At 47.1% G+C, this 10,277-nt stretch overlaps 1 pseudogene; it reads right to left on the minus strand.

The window, feature by feature from the left end:
* Window positions 1-1,597: 1,597 nt before the first annotated feature.
* LOC119321159 lies at window positions 1,598-8,450 on the minus strand (annotated as a pseudogene).
* Window positions 8,451-10,277: the final 1,827 nt, after the last annotated feature.

A 10,277-nucleotide genomic window follows, 5' to 3' on the forward strand; every position in this document is an offset into this window, starting at 1 on the left:
AGGGATGAGGTGTTGCTTAATGAGTGTCTTGCTCCACAGTGCTTAGTGATATGCTCCAAAACCCTCAACTACTTTCCCACTTCCACACATATGACCTAAACCTAAAGTCAAACTCGGCCCCACCGACTCTTTCTATCCAGCGCCACCGAGTTCAGATGTCTTAGCCACTGCCACAAACCCTAGACAAATCGGTCTCACCGATAGGGATCTTGGTCTCACCGAGATGGGATTGTAATCTCTCTGTGTATGTCCATTACCAAAATTGGTCTCACCGAGTTTGAGCAATCGGTACTACCGAGATTACAATGCAAACTCTCTGGTTAACTTATTACCAAAATCGGTCCAACCGAGTTTGAGTAATCGGTCCCACCGAGTTTGCCTGACCAACTCTCTGGTTAGCTAATTACCAAAATCGGTCTCACCGAGTTTGTGTAATCGGTCTCACCGAGATTACGTTATGCCCTAACCCTAACCATATCGGTCATACCGAGTTGCATGTCGGTCCCACCGAAAATCCTAACGGTCAATAGATTTGCTAAATCGGTCCGACCGAGTTTGTTGATTCGGTCCCACCAAGTTTGGTAAATTGTGTGTAACGGTTAGATTTTGTGTGGAGGCTATATATACCCCTCCACCTCCTCTTCATTCGTGGAGAGAGCCATCAGAACAAACCTATACTTCCAACTTACCAGTTCTGAGAGAGAACTACCTACTCATGTGTTGAGGCCAAGATATTCCATTCCTACCATATGAATCTTGATCTCTAGCCTTCCCCAAGTTTCTTTCCACTCAAATCTTTTTTCCACCAGATCCAAATCCTATGAGAGAGAGTTGAGTGTTGGGGAGACTATCATTTGAAGCACAAGAGCAAGGAGTTCATCACCAATACACCATTTGTTACTTTTTGGAGAGTGGTGTCTCCTAGATTGGCTAGGTGTCACTTGGGAGCCTCCGACAAGATTGTGGAGTTGAACCAAGGAGTTTGTAAGGGCAAGGAGATCGCCTACTTCGTGAAGATCTACCGCTAGTGAGGCAAGTCCTTCGTGGGCGACGGCCATAGTGGGATAGACAAGGTTGCTTCTTTGTGGACCCTTCGTGGGTGGAGCCCTCCGTGGACTCGCGCAACCGTTACCCTTCGTGGGTTGAAGTCTCCATCAACGTGGATGTATGATAGCACCACCTATCGGAACCACGACAAAAACATCCGTGTCTCCAATTGCGTTTGAATCCTCCAAAACCCTTCCCTTTACATTCTTGCAAGTTGCATGCTTTACTTTCCGCTGCTCATATACTCTTTGCATGCTTGCTTGTTATGTATTGTGAATGTTAAACTTGTGCCTAAACTCCACTTAAACCTAAAGAAGTTAAAAACTGCAACTTTGATACTTAGTGTCTAATCACCCCCCTCTAGACACCTCTTCTCAAGGTCCTACACATAAGCGTTCTTATATTATGGGACGAAGGGAGTAACATTTACAAGGCCGGCTACAACCTTCCAAACTGATGAAAAGAAGAACACTTTCATGAGAAGATCAATCTAGCTGTAACTGTAAGCGGAGATGTATGGATGTTGCGCAGGCCACGGGGGCACATGCTACTATATGCAGCAGCCACCGGAGCCACTATCGCAGCAAGGCACCGAGCTGTAGCTGGTGCTGCCGCCGCTGCCGCCGCCGGACGAGGAGGAGGAGTGCTCCATGGGGTAGTAGTCGTGCCTCTCGATCAGCGGCGAGTAGTTGCCCGGGTGGCTGCCCGCCACCGCGCGCGAGTAGCTGCTGCTGTAGGCGTAGCCATAGCCATAGCCGCCTTGCACGGCTAGCGGCGACGGGTGGTGGTGGTAAGCCTACGGGCTTGGCGCCGCGCCGTACTGGTAGTGCTGCGAGCCGTTGTACGGCCCCACCGCCCCCTTGGTCCCCGCCGGGAGCGGGAGTGACGACTCGCCGAACGTGTCGAGCGTCCTCAGCTCCACGATCTCTGCGGCGCCCTATTGGAGTAAACCACGTTAGGTGACGTTCAGTACAGTACTAGCTAGTCAGGTGACTCGGTTAGTCAGTTAGTGCATGGATGAGTCAGTGTAGTTTGCATGGAATGAGTCCAAGCCGGTGGCTCTTGGCCGTGTGTTGGTGGCGCATGGATAGGAGTGGATGGCATTACGTGCAGGTAGTTAGTGATTAGCATCATGCATGGAGTTAGTTGGAGTAGTGGCTGGATGTGCTGGCCGGTTAGTGCGTCCGTGATGACCGGACGTGATGGCTGGCTATGTGGCCTCCTGTGTATATATATGTCACATTGAGCAATAGAAAGAAGCCGAGAGGGCTGGGCCATGATGTAGTGTATGTGCTTTTCACCTGGAGACAAGAGGCAAAGCTAGTTTCTCCATGGTGAAGTGTGTGGGCGTGTGTGTCTTCTGCCCTGTGTGTGTTCTTTGTGTTGTGTGATACAAACCAAAGAGAGACCTTTGTGAGATAGAGGAAGGTAAAGAGCGGCGCTGCAAGGAGGCGGCACCAACAATTGGCATCAGAGCCACAAGGTTCGAGGGGCGGCCGTGGCGTGCGACGGCGTCAGCGGCGCGCGCGGCGAGCGCGGCGGACATGAAGGCATCGGCTGCGGTGCGCGGTGATGGAGTGTGATGCCGTGCGCGCGACGAGCAGTGGCGGTTGCGGAGACAAGGAGGTTGCCGAGGACCTGCATGGTGGCGCAGTGGCCGCGGTGGCTCGGCGCGACGACCGTGTAGGTGCTGCGCTGCGGTTAAGGCCGCAGCAGTGCAGGGCAATAAGCCGCGGCGACGAGCCGGGCGCGACCGGTGCATGTTATGGGTGCACACTGGACGCGTCGGGCGCGTCGGGACCACGGGTGCGCGTACGAGCGTGCAGTTGACATTGGGAGGAGGCGTATGTCGCCGTTGTGCTCGAGTTCGGCTACATCCTTCCGGCGTTTGTCGCTGGCGGCTGCCATGGCAGACGCGGAGGCGGCGCGCGGTGAACGTTTGGTGCGGTCGGGCTCGTCGGGCGCGTCAGGTGCGTGCGGGACGTGTCGGATGCATTGGTGCGGTTGGGCTCGTCCGGCGCGTCGGATGCGCGCGGGACGTGCGGGGCAAAGAAGGACGCCAGGCATATATCGCCGACGGAGAAGGAGCTCGGCGTATGTCGCCGGTGTCGTGACGGAGCACGGTGCAACCAGCGTCAATGCGCCAGGTCGGGTCCGCGGACTGAGTCACGGCCATGCACATACACTACATCATGACCCAGCCCTCTCGGCTTCTTTCTATTGCTCAATGTGACATATATATATACACAGGAGGCCACACAGCCAGCCATCACGTCCGGTCATCACGCACGCACTAACCGGCCAGCAGATCAGGCCACTACTCCAACTAACTCCATGCATGATGCTAATCACTAACTACATGCACGTGATGCCATCCACTCCTATCCATGCGCCACCAACACATGGCCAAGAGCCACTGGCTTGGACTCATTCCATGCAAACTACACTGACTCATCCATGCACTAACTGAGTAACCGAGTCACCTGACTAGCTAGTACTGTATTGAACGTCACCTAACGTGGTTTACTCCAACATACTCCCCCTAAACCATGATCTCGCTATCGCCGGAGTTGTTGCAGCTCCTGTCATTGTCGTCGTCACGGCCGTGACCCAGCCCGCGGACCCGACCTGACGCATTGACGCTAGTTGCATCGTGCTCCGTCACGACCCCGGCGACATACGCCGAGCTCCTTCTCCGTCGGCGACAGACGCCCACCTTCTTCTCGAGGCTCTTGGTCAGCGTGTTCGAGTCCACATCGTCGCCGATCACCAGCAGCAGATTCTTGTCGCCGTCGGCCAGCATCACCGACTCCACCCCTGCATACTCCTCCCAAGTCCCAACCCAGTTAACCATCTCGTGCCAACGCTGGCTTGAATTAATTAACGGAAAAACTTCGCGGGCAAGGAATGAATTAAACTTCGATCTATCGTTATGGAAGAATCACAAATCTAAAAAGGACATATGGTCGTATATACGTACCGCTAGCCGTAGCTGCCACTTTCATGGCTTTGGTTTGGTATTTCTCCGAGTTGATCTCCTTCTGAAATTTGTTTATAGTTGTAAACAGAACAGCTCGTAAGTTATGCAAATACTTTTTTTAGAAAATGAAGAATAAATTGAACTGGATGTATTGAGAGATAAGAGGATAGACAAAATAGTCCCAAAGAAGAGGGAAATTCGTTTTGGCTCTAGGTTCCAAATGATCTCACTATCTGGACCACTCACTTCCATAGAGATTCGTGTGAGTTTCTGTATTACCTGCCGTATACACCATTTCCCCTTCTTTTTGAACAGTGCAAGGCCCACACCTAGAAAACATTTAATGACCGTATTTCCGTTTAGCCACTGTTGGTACAGACAGATGGAACTGATTAGAGCAAGTGCTCCGTTTGGTCATGTACCATTGCACTTCATTGTCAGCTGCCCACAACAGCCGAATCAATGCATAGCATTCACACTGGCAGACCTGCTGTTCTCAGATGTTTACTAGCTCTGAACACAATCACATGACAAAATGATCAACATTCCTGCCGCTTCATAGTCTAGAACAATGAAAAAGATTATGATAACATCAACATGGAGAGCGAATGACATATAGAGCATTGGGAAACAATTCCCAACACACACTTAGTCTTATCTGGATTCAATATACTTTTAGCAATTTCCATATACTAAAATTCAGGAATCTCTTACAACACAAGCAACTTGGCTACCTTAACGTCCCTCATGGCGTTAAATCACGCCACTTATCATACCCCAGATTATCTTGTAGCCCTCCCAGGACTGAGAGTTCTTCATGTTTCTGCACGTCCTTCACTTTTCGCCTTGGTGGCACAGATTTCTTCCGGACTAGCGACCACGCCGGCAAAATGGCGAAAAGTGGTAACACGTCGACGATGGCTTTCGGCGTCATCTCGCAGCACATTTTCTCCTCCTCCATTTGGCTAGACATCACCAAGGATCATGAATTTGTTCCCAAAAGCACTATCACAAATTTTTACAGGTACAAATTATGTCAGCAATGGTTCCAATGGAGACTCCATCGACGGAGCTCCTCCGCACGGAGAAACTGATCCGGCCCTATGTTGACGAAGAAGCCAGCTTCTCCAGATGGTTCCGTCCGCGTTCAGGCCGACATTGATGAAGTATCGTATCCTCCACAAGCCCTCTTTTCAGTTTGCTTGCATCGGTAGATGAGCCGCATTCAAGCCATTGCTCCTGTAAACTGGCCCCACGCAGAAGTATGTAGCACTACACACACGAGCTCCTACTACATGTTCCATCGGCACATCAAAACTTTGTCAACCAGCCCTTCGAGCATTAACGGTTGCCGCACCGATGCAACGCCTCCGTCCACTCAATAGCTAGCTATAAGATACCCTGCTATACGCCCAGGTTGGTACACCAGATTTTCCAAACAACCGTATATAATCAGAAATGGCTTTTGGCTCAGATCTAGAGGAGTATCTGGACGTCTAGGACAATGAGAGCATTTGCACATGAGTGCCAAAACGCCTCTCCCCAAAGAAGAAGAATATGAGGAGGAGGAAGAAGAAGAAGCACATACAAACAGGAAAGGTGAGTGTTTAGTTTCAAAAAACAAAAGAAAAAGAGTGCTTACCCTTATGGTTGTTCGCTTTGCTCCTCAACAGATGACGGAAGAAAAACAAAGGCTGCCTCCAAGTACTGAAAGAACGAAGGTCATGTGTACTACTCATATATATACTCCCCCGTACACACTTCTAGACATGTACGACATAACGGTGCTGACACTATAGAATTGCATGCTCTAGTCGATCCAATCAAAAGATCGATCTTATGGAAGAGACTAGGCAGCACATTATATGTCAATACTCCCCCTTACGTGTGGCTCCCTCAGGCCAAAACGTGGACCAAAAGCGGGCTGCAATTTAGTTGCATCAGCGGGGTCTTGAACACAAGACCTCTTGGCTCTGATACCATGTAGAAGTGCGTGCTCTAGCCAATGCAATCAAAAGACCGTAATCAAAAGACCGATCTAATGGAAGAGACTAGGCAGTACATTATACATCAACAGACACTACTCATATTTTCAGCAGTAGTGTAAAATAATGCTCTTATATTATGAGAAGAAGGAAGTACTTCATAATATCATGTTTAAATGACAAGTTATGTTTAATTAGTAACCAAATCAAAGATCACCGATATAGTCTTAGAAAGAGCACATCGCTGATAAACAAAAGCCCCAAGTTTGCATATTTAATTGGTTTGACTAGAAGACTTTGTCTCTTTTTTGTCGGTAAGAATTCCATTAGAGCACCTTCTACTTCTAATAGACCATGAACAATAGATAGAGACTTTTTGTGGTGTGTTTGTTGGGATCCGATAAACTTCGAGTTTATGATCAGATCTATGTTTTATCCATGAAAGTTATTTGAGTCTTTTGATCTCTTATATGCATGATTACTTATAGCCTCGTATTTCTTCTTCGAATCTTTGGTTTAGTTAGGCCAACTAGATCAATTTTTCTTGCCATGGGAAGAGGTGCTTTGTGATGGGTTCGATCTTACGGTGCTCAATCCCAGTGACAGAAGGGGAAATGACACATATGTATCGTTGCTATTAAGGATAACAAGATGGGGTCTATTCCTACATGAATAGATCTTGTCTAAATCATGTCATCGTTCTTATTGCATTACTCCATTTTTCCATGAACTTAATACACTAGATGCATGCTGGATAGTGGTCGATGTGTGGAGTAATAGTAGTATATGCATGCAAGAGTCGGTCTACTAATCTTGGACGTGATGCCTATATAACGATCATTGCCTGGATATCGTCATAATTATTTGAAGTTCTATCAATTGCCCAATAGTAATTTGTTTACCCACCATATGCTATTTTTCTCAAGAGAAGCTACTAGTGAAATCTACGGGTCTATTTTCTCGTCATACATTTTCAGATCTATTTTGCTATTTGCCTTTCCTCTTATTTGCCACTTCTATTTTCAAATCTACATTATCAAAAATCCTAAAATACCTTGCTGAATTTTATTTGCTTTTATTTGCATCGATCAATCTACTACAATTTTATCCCGTCAACTTGACAATTTCTGGCACCGTTACCCGAAAGGGATTGACAACCCCTTTAACACGTCGGGTTGCAAGTATTTGTTATTTGTGTGTAGGTACTGCTTACATAGTGTTCCTTGGTTCTCCTACTGGTTCGATAACCTTGGCCTCATCACTGAGAGAAATACCTACCATAACTATGCTACATCATCCCTTCCTCTTTGTGGAAATATCGACGTAGTTCAAGCAACATCACCCAACAAAGACCACTTTGAGATTGCTTCTCTTAAAGATGGTCACATGGAATTTACCGAAATGAGAATCATAACCAGCACAAGCCAATTGAATTGTTGAAAGTAAATTGTAGTGAAGGGATTGGACAAGCATGACATTTGATAGAGAGGAATCATTAGAGATTACCACCTTGCCCAAACCCAATACCTTGCCCTTGCTATTGTCACCAAAGGAGATGTTCAAAGAGACCTTGAGTGAATCAACGAACTCCACAAGCATATCTCTTTCTCCGGTCATATGAATGGTGCATCCACTATCGATCACCCATTGTTTTCCACCCGGGATATAGTCCTACAAGAATCAAGCTTTGGTTTTAGGTACCCATTTTTGCAACGGGTCCTAGAGAGTTAGCAACAAGGGTCTTAGGCACCCAAATAGTCCAAGCATAATCATCATAGTTAGTGCCAACAAATTTTGCAAATGTACATCCATCATCTCCTCTCATGAGGACATAAGATGGAATTTTCTTGCCGGAAAAATCCTTGGGAATGGACTTGTCCCTAGTGACCTTGCCATTCCCAACAACCCCCTTTTCCTTCTTCTCCTTGTGCCCTTCTTGCACAAACACTACCTTTTGAGGAGGTGGAGGAGTCAGATCGATCTTCTTCTTGACCATTCTTGGATGCGGGATTAAATCTAATTCCCTCCTTGGCAACACACTCCTTTTGGTTGCACAAGAGGTCATTGAGGTTTTGCTCCCCTTGAATGCATGACACAAGGCCTTTCTCAAAATGGGCCTTTAACTTCTTATTCTCCTCTTGGAGCAAGGTACAATCATGAACAAAGTTAGCCGTACAAGAACCATGATTTAACTCCATATGAGGTACGGAAGTGAGTGCCTTAATGGTTGTAGCTTTAAGTTGAGCATAAGACTCGATGAGGGCAATGAGGTTGCCTTTGACAACCTTGGAACTAGCCACAAGGAACTCATGTTCCTCAACAAGTCTCATGTGATCAACTAGAAGCTTTTCAAATTTAAAATTAAGGGCATCTTTGTTCTCAAGAGCAAGTTGCAAAGCATCATTGGTTTTAACAAAGTCAATTTGATGAGCCGTCATGGCTTCCTCAAGTGATGCTCTCATGGTACTCTCTTCATGTAGTTCGTGCTTGAGGATTTCGACTCTCTCTTTTTCCTCTATGAGGACGTTTTCAACATTCTGAATAAAGTCATCGCGTTCGGCGAGTGACTTAAGGAGATCTCCAAAGCGAGAACAAGCTTCACCATGAAGATTTTCATGAAATCCATCTAGGATTCCTCATCATTATCCACGCCCTCATCACACTCATCCTCCACTATCTCACATGAGATAATGGGAGTGTAGATGGCGGGTTTTTTTGATTTGGACTTAGGTTTTACCTCTTTGGACATAAAGCACCAATGAGTGAAAGGCTTGTCCACGTTTGGAGAGTCAAAGAGGACGGTGGTGGAGGAGGTAGTGGCATGCATGGCAATGGCGGTCCTGCCCACTTGATCATCATCACCGTCATCTTCATCTCCGGATATGTATTCTTCATGAACAATAGCCTTGTCATCTTCCCTCTTTGCAAACTTGGTAAACTTCTGCTTGTTGAGCACAAGCTTCTCGGATTTGTCTTCACGTCTCTCATACGGACAATCATGCACAAAGTGTCTTGGGCAATCACAATTGTAGCATTTCCTTCGTCCAAACAATATTCCTTGAAGATTCTTCCCTTTGTTCGCCATGGTCCCGGAGTACTTTTTGACTAAGAGAGGCATGTCTTCCGCAAAGTCATTTGCCGGGAAAGAGGTGACAACATCTTTCTCACATATCTCTTCACTCACTTCTTCATCCCTTGAGGATTTACTCATTACTTTCTTGGCCTTCAAGGCAAAGGTCTTCTTGGACTTCGTCTGCAAAAGGACAAGAGTGGAGAAGGTGGAAACCACTTGAGCCACAGTCAACTTGTGATTATTGGACGTTGATGTATCATCATGACCATGATATGTTCCATGAGAACCATAGCATCTATGAACTTGTCCTTGATGAAGTCATCATTTGCCCAAGTGCACCCAAAGGTTCTAAAGTTGAGCACAAGGGACTTTAACCTTCGGTAAACCTCTTCCACGAACTCACCCTCATTCCTCACAAAGAGATTGACTTCTTGCTTGAGCAAAGCCAATCGAGATCTTCGAATTGCTTCATCTCCTTCAAGAACCTCCTCAAGGCAATCCCATATTTCCTTGGCGGTCTTAAGGTGAGCAATGGAGTCACTATAGTCTTCGGTCACCGCGGTGCACAACATGTTGTGAGCGGTTGCATTAAGTTGATCATCAACCGCTTCTCTTGGAGTGAGATTCATTGGGTCCTTGGGGTTGAATCCATTGACCACAATCCACCCAAGTTGTGTTGAAGCACTGCGAATATGAGACTCCATATCTTGCTTCAGTTTAGCAAACGCATTAGCTTTCAAAGGGGGCGAAGGCCCAACAGGATTAATGCAAGGATGGTGCAAGGGTTGCGGCGAGTAAAAGGGGTCCACGATATTGTACTTGGGAACTTGAGTATGAGCCAGAGATGCAAGTGGTTCTCTCGAGTCATCCACATTATGAATAGCATTAGGATCAAATGAGTTTGATGTGGATGTCGAGGGCTTTGAGTGAGTATAAATTTCCTCCTTGACCGAGGAACGAACTTCTTTCAACATAGCAGTTTTGAGGCCCGCAAACATTGAGAGAGTATCGGTTGCAGTCAAGGGGGCACCCGGGTTAACAGGAGTGGCGGGAGCAATGATCGGAGCACCAAGTGCATTGGGCGCGGCGGGGGGTAGGTTTTCACCATCCTCCACAACGGGTGCACCACCTCCCACATTCCCTAGATCGACCATATCCTCTAAGGTTGTAAAACCTTATATTAGAGCACGAG

This window comes from Triticum dicoccoides, chromosome 6B (assembly GCF_002162155.2).
Source record: "Triticum dicoccoides isolate Atlit2015 ecotype Zavitan chromosome 6B, WEW_v2.0, whole genome shotgun sequence".
Taxonomy (NCBI): domain Eukaryota; kingdom Viridiplantae; phylum Streptophyta; class Magnoliopsida; order Poales; family Poaceae; genus Triticum; species Triticum dicoccoides.